This window comes from Pan paniscus, chromosome 6 (genome assembly GCF_029289425.2).
Source record: "Pan paniscus chromosome 6, NHGRI_mPanPan1-v2.0_pri, whole genome shotgun sequence".
Taxonomy (NCBI): domain Eukaryota; kingdom Metazoa; phylum Chordata; class Mammalia; order Primates; family Hominidae; genus Pan; species Pan paniscus.
In genome coordinates this window covers 79,764,256-79,771,436 of record NC_073255.2, presented here as the reverse complement: position 1 = coordinate 79,771,436, position 7,181 = coordinate 79,764,256, and the positions used below count along the sequence as shown (strand labels likewise).

The 7,181-nt window shown below is 41.7% G+C and overlaps 1 pseudogene; it reads right to left on the bottom strand.

The window, feature by feature from the left end:
- Positions 1 to 245: 245 nt before the first annotated feature.
- Positions 246 to 7,181, bottom strand: LOC103785448 (glycine cleavage system H protein, mitochondrial-like; annotated as a pseudogene).

Sequence of the window (7,181 nt, the reverse complement as noted above, 5' to 3'; positions counted from 1 at the left end):
CTTTATTTAAAAACAACATAATATACATTATTCTCCATCACCATGTGGCACATACTCTAAAATACTGACCACACAATCAGAAATAAAACAATTCTTAGCAAATTCAAACATCCCAAAATCATACCAACCACACACTCAGATCACAGCTTGATAAAAATATAATTCAATACAAAGATAACCACTTGAAACCATATAATTACATGGAAATTAAACAAGCTGCACCTGAATGACTTTTGGGTAAATAATGAAATTAAGGCAGAAATCAAAACATTATTTGAAACAAATGAGAACAAAGTACAACATACCAGAATCTCTGCAACACAGCTAAGGCAGTGTTAAGAGGAAAATTTATAGCACTAAATGCTCACATCAAAAAGTTAAAAAGTGGGCCCGGGCGTGGTGGCTCACGCCTGTAATCCCAGCACTTTAGGAGGCTAAGGTGGGCAGATCACGAGGTCAGGAGATCGAGACCATCCTGGCTAACATGGTGAAACCCTGTCTGTATTAAAAATACAAAAAATTAGCTGGGCGTGATGGCGGGTGCCTGTAGTCCCAGCTACTCAGGAGGCTGAGGCAGGAGAATGGCGTGAACCTGGGAGGCAGAGCTTGCAGTGAGCCGAGATCACGCCACTGCATTCCAGCCTGGGAGACAGAGTGAGACTCTGTCTCAAAAAAAAAAAGTTAAAAAGTTCTCAACAACCTAACATAATAAAAGAATGAGAGAAGCAAGAGAAAACCAACCCCTAAGCTAGCAGAAGGCAAATAATAACCAAAATTAGATCTGTACTAAAGGAGATTTAGACATTAAAATACAAATAACTATTGAAATCTACTATGAACACCTCTACGCACACAAACTAGAAAATCTAAAATGAATAAATTTCTGAATACATCCTAACAAGACTGAACAACAACAAAAATTGAATCCCTGAATAGACCAATGACAAGCTTCAAAACTGAATTACTAATAAGTAACCTAGCAACCAAGAAAACCCCAGGACCAGAGAGATTCACAGCTGAATTTTACCAGAGGTACAAAAAAGAGCTGCTACCATTTCTTCTAAAACTGTTCCAAAAAATTAAGAAGGCATTCCTCCCCAACATATTATATAAGAATAGCATCATTCTGATACCAAAACCTAGCAGAGCTAAAACAGAAAAAGAAAACTTCAGGCCAATATTCTTGATGACCACGGATGCAAAAATCTTCAACAAAATACTGGCAAACTGAATCCCGCAGCACATCAAAAAGCCAATCCATAGGCCGGGCCCAGTGGCTCACGCCTGTAATCCCAGCACTTTGGGAGGCTGAGGCAGGCAGATCACGAGGTCAGGAGATCGCGACCATCCTGGCTAACACAGTGAAACCCCATCTCTACTAAAAATACAAACAATTAGCCAGGTGTGGTGGTGGGCACCTGTAGTCCCAGCTACTTGGGAGGCTGAGGCAGGAGGATGGCGTGAACCCAGGAGGCAGAGCTTGCAGTGAGCCAAGATAGTGCCACTGCAGTCTGGCCTGGGTGAAAGAGCGAGACTCTGTCTCAAAAAAAAAAAAAAAGAAATGTACAGATCTAATGTTATTCCTACCAAACTACCAAAAACATGCTCAACAACAACAACAAAACTATTTAAAAATTCACATGGAACCAACAAAGAGCCCAAATAGCCAAGGCACTTCTAAGCAAAAAGAACAAAGCTGGAGACATTACATCACCCGATTTCAAACTATACTAAAGAACTACAGTAATTAAAGCAGCATGGCACTAGTACAAAAACAGATTCATAGACCAATGCAACAGAATAGAGCCCAGAAATAATGCCACACATCTACAACCATCTGATCTTCAACAAAGCTGACAAGGGGAATGTGGGAAGAATTCCCTATTAATAAATAGTGCTGTAATAATTAGCTAACACTATGTAGAAGATTGAAACCAAATGCCTTTATTACACCATGTACCAAAATCAACTCAAGATAAATTAAGGACTTAAATGTGAAACTTAAAATTATAAAATATCCGGCCAGACACGGTGGCTCGTGCCTGTAATCCCAGCACTTTGGGAAGCTGAGGCGGGTGGATCACAAGGTCAGGAGATCGAGACCATCCTGGCTAACACAGTGAAACCCCATCTCTACTAACAATACAACAATTAGCTGGGCATGGTGGCATGCGCCTGTGGTCTCAGCTGCTGGGGAGGCTGAGGCAGGAGAATGGCATGAACCCAGGAGGCAGAGCTTGCAGTGAGCCAAGATCGTGCCGCTGCACTCCAGCCTGGGCGACAGACCGAGACTGAATCTCAAAAAAAAAAAAAAAAAAAAAAAATTATAAAATACCCTGGAAGATAACCTAGGAAATACCATTCTGGACATAGAAACTGGCAATGATTTTATGATGAAGGTAAGAAAAGCAATTGAAACAAAAGCAAAAATTGACAAATGGGACCTAATTAAAGAGGTATTTCACAGCAGAGAAAACTATCAACACAGTAAACAGACAACCTACAAACTAAAAGAAAATATTTGCAAACTATGCTTCTGAGAAAGGTCTAACATCCAGCATCCATAAGGAACATACATAAATTTATAAAAACAACATTATAAAGTAGGCAAAAGACATGAACAGATGCTTTTCAAAAAAGACAAACATGTGGCTAACAAGCATATGAAAAAATGCACATCACTAGTTATTAGAGAAATGCAGAGAAAAACCACAATAGCATCTCACACCAGTCAGAATTGCTATTATTAAAGTCAAAAAATCACAGATGCTGGCAAGGTTGAAGAGAGAAGGGAACGGTATACACTATTAGTGGGAGTATAAATTATTTCAACCACTGTGAAAAGCAGTGTGTTTATCACAAAACTAAAAAGAGAATTACCATTTGACTAAGCAACCTCATAATTGGATATATAACCAAAGTAATATAAATTATTTTATCATAAAGACACATGCACATGGATGTTCACTGCAGCCCTATTCACAATAACAAAAACATGGAATCACCTGGTATACCTATCAATGGTAGACTGGATAAAGAAAATATAATATGGCAGGGTACACTGGATCACACCTGTTTGGGAGGCCAAGGGATGTGGATTGCCTGAGCTCAAAAGTTCGAGACCAGCCTGGGAAATGTGGAAAAACCCCATCTCTACAAAAAATACAAAATGAAAAATTAGGCTGAGCGCGGTGGCTCATGCCTGTAATCCCAGCACTTTGGGGGGCTGAGGCAGGTGGATCATGAGGTCAGGAGTTCAAGACCAGCCTGGCCAACATGGTGAAACCCTGTCTCTATTAAAAATACAAAAATTAGCTGGGTGTCGTGTAGTGTGTCTATAATCCCAGCTACGCAGGAGGCTGAGGCACGAGAATCACTTGAACCCAGAAGGCGGAGGTTGCAGTGAGCCAAGATTGCACCACTGCACTCCAACCTGGCAACAGAGGGAAGCTCTGTCTAAAAAGAAAGAAAGAAAAATTAGCCAGGCATAACGGTGCATGCCTGTAGTCCCAAGTACCTGGGGGGCTGAGGTAGGACGATTTCTTGAGCCCAGGAGGTTGAGGCTGCAGCGAGCCAAGATCACACCACTGCACAGCAGCCTGGACTACAGCATTAGACCCTGCCTCCAAAAATAAATAAAAGGCTTAATAAAAACAAAATATGGTACATAAACATCATGGAATACTGTGTGGCCATAAAAAAGACCAAGATTATTTTCTTTGCAGCAACATGGATAGAGCTGGAGACCATTATCTTTAGAAAATTAATGCAGAAACAAAGCCAAATGCATTTTCTCATTTATAAGAGCTAAATAATAAGAACACATGGACACAAAGAGAGGAACAACAGACACTAAAGCCTAATTCAGGGTGGAGGATGAAAGGACAAAAAGGATCAAATCAATACTTGTTTAGTGCTATGCTTGTACCTCAGCAACAAAATAATCTGCACACCAAAGCCCCGTAACACAGTTTTATCTGTAAAACAATCCTGCACGTGTACCCCTGAATCAAAAATGAAAGTTAAAAGAAAAAAAAAAAATCAACCAGGCATGGTGGCTCACACCTGTAATCCCGCACTTTGGGAGGCCAAGGTGGGCAGATCACCTGAGGTCAGGAGTTCGAGACCAGCCTGGCCAACATGGTGAAACCCATCTCTACTAAAAACACAAAATTAGCTGGGTGTGGTGGCACACACCTGTAATCCCAGTTACTCAAGAAGCTGAGGCAGGAGAATCACTTATCACCTGAACCCAGGAGGTGGAGGTTGCAGTGAGCTAAGATCACACCATTACACTCCAGCCTGGACAAAAAGAGCAAAACTCCATCTCAAAAAAAAAAAAGAAAAGAAAAAAAATCCATGGGTGGGGGACAGTACAATGTAGGTGGAAGGACTGGTCTATGCTACAGATAGTGGCCCAGGTGCCGCTGTCCTCTCATGTATTTGTGTCCATGCAGGCAGATGAGATTATGAACAGATGGTCCAGAATCCCAGGCTGGTGGAGAAAACGGGTTCGTACTGCAGATTCAGTGTCTTGGTATAGGAATATGTCAGGAGCCTTGTGGACACTTTTGAGGGTTTTGGCAAGAAATACCAGGATAAAATATGCTGTGGTGAAATTCCTGGGGATGGTGTCTATTCCTGGGAGGGGTGTGAACGCCTCAATGTCTAGCATCTTTTTTTTTTTTTCCAGAAACTCAAAGTCAGTGATTTATTTTTTATTATGTTAAAGGTGACAAATCTTGGCTTAAGAAAAACTAGATTTGTGACTAAAGGAAACATTTTCTTGGAGCTTTTCATTGTTCTGGCTTAAATTTCCTTTTAAAAAGTAACTTTCCGGCCGGGCGCAGTGGCTCACGCCTGTAATCCCAGCACTTTGGGAGGCCGAGGTGGGCGGATCAGGAGGTCAGGAGATTGAGACCATCCTGGCTAACACAGTGAAACCCCGTCTCTACTAAAAATACAAAGTTAAAGTTAGCACTTTCACAAATACTAGCAGAGTCACTAAATGAAATATCAACATCAAAACAAAAAAACATGATTAACAAAAAAATACTTTATTATTTTGCTGCAAAGCTGTTGCTTCACTGTGTAAAAATAGCATCAGCAAATGCAGTGTATTGCAAAATTAAGATAGTGTTGTTCCTCATCTGACACTGTACGAGCAACAAAAACCTCTTCGCTCCCAGTTATTTCCAATTGAAAGATCATTAAGTATTTCAGGCCAAATCCAGGTATGGATATATGCAAGTTACAATATTATATAAAGCTTAAGAATAACAACGTTATCTTTGAATTATGTAATTTTTATAACCAGTTTTTACCATAGATAATCTCATGAATTCTGAATACCAGAGCCTAGACTAAAAATCATAGGATATTGTGAAAAAGACGTGTATTATATTTATCTATAATCATTAGAAAGTTGAAGGGCATTTTCTTTCATTAGCAGTGTTAACAGTAGTTTTTTCCCCCCCATTGGTAATGCTGAAAGTTGCTGTTCTAAGTCTTCCATCCACCACTAATTTAAGACAACTCTGCTGGGTTATTTCACACTAGTTTATTTAGGGGTTCCATTTTCACTCCTCAATAGATTTTCTCTATCTCTCATATGCTTCTTCACTCATAAGTTCATCTAGTTCTGAAGGGTTACTTAGTGTCATCTTGATCAGCCAACCATCTTCATAACAAGATTTGTTTACAAGTCCTGGATTTTCTCCAAGAGCTTCATTAATTTAAGTTACTTCTCCTGATAAAGGAGAATAGAGTTCACTAGCAGCTTTCACACTTTCCAAAGCACCAAACTCATCTTGTTTGTTCTTTTGTCCCAACTTCAGGCAGACTACAGTAAACAATATCTCCCAACGCTTCCTGTGCAAAACTGCTGATTCCCAGTGTTCCAATATCATTTTCTGTTGACATCCATTCATGTTTCTCTGTGAATTTACGCACCCAGAGCAGAGGTGGTCCCGCGCGCAGCGTCCGAACAGCGCCCACCCCCAGCTGCCAGGGCCTCGGCGGGCAGGGCGCGAGGGGTGACAGGGCCGCGTGAAGGGTGCGCCCGCACACATGCTCCGCGCCACTCGCAGCGCCACTGTCAGCGCCACGTTCGCAGGGGTGCTGGGGGTCGCAGCCCTAAGCCTCAGCCAACGGCGCGGGGAGGCGGGGCGGGGCCTCTAGTAGGTATCTTTGTTAGTGGGTGAAAATCCTGTGGTGGTAGCTGTGGGGAAAAGGGGATCTGTTATCAGCGCTCCTTTCCTTTAAGTTTTCAGTCCTCTCTCACCCTGGGAGGTGACCTGAATCACAGGACAATGGGCAGTGTGACAGCCTGTGTACAGGAGAGCAGAGCCTCCCTTTCCCAGATACCTAGAGTTACATTCCAGGCCAGGCCTCTGAGATATCTTTCTTCTGGCACCAAATCTGTAGTTTGCTGAATATCAAGTAATTCTCCAACACCAACGCACTGTCTAAAACTTGAATTCTGATTGTTAGTCCAAGCTGCACCATTTTGTAAGCCCCCCCCCCACCACCATTTCGCAGAGCATGGTCAGAATGAAACATTCCATGGGGATTCGGGCGGTGCCAAACATCCTGCCCAACCACAGGATTTTCTTATCACACCCGTCTGTGTAACAGTCCAAGCAACCTCCTTATTACATCTTGCCGGATAAAGGGCCAAACTGCCTGACCACAAGAACATCTTATCAACATCCATCCAGGCAGCAAGCCATACTGCCTAGATCCCTCCCACCAGTCTGAGCCAACATACAATTCCATTTTATGTCCTTCCTAAGAACATGCTGACTTCAGGGTACAACATTTCCTAATCCAAAATCTGATATTTTCTCACTCCATTTGCCATTCCCCTTCCACCTTCTTTCTAATCTTGTTTTCTCCTCCCTATGAAAGAAAGCCTTTGTCTGCCTAAACTTTGCAATCCTTAAAGACTTTATAGTTGGTACTTCCTTCTGTTGCAATACTCTTTTAAAATTCAAATGTTTTAATAGAAACCTAATTTTGTTTTATTTTACAAAATCTAGAAACTGCCTCAAAACAATAACAACTTTATTTTCAGTAAGACCCTCCCATTCCTTTTCCATTTTAACTTTAACTGCATCTGCCTGTGGGTCCCCAGCTTTCCAGGGGTCTGTAGCTTCTCTCAGTATAAAGGCTTCTTCCAT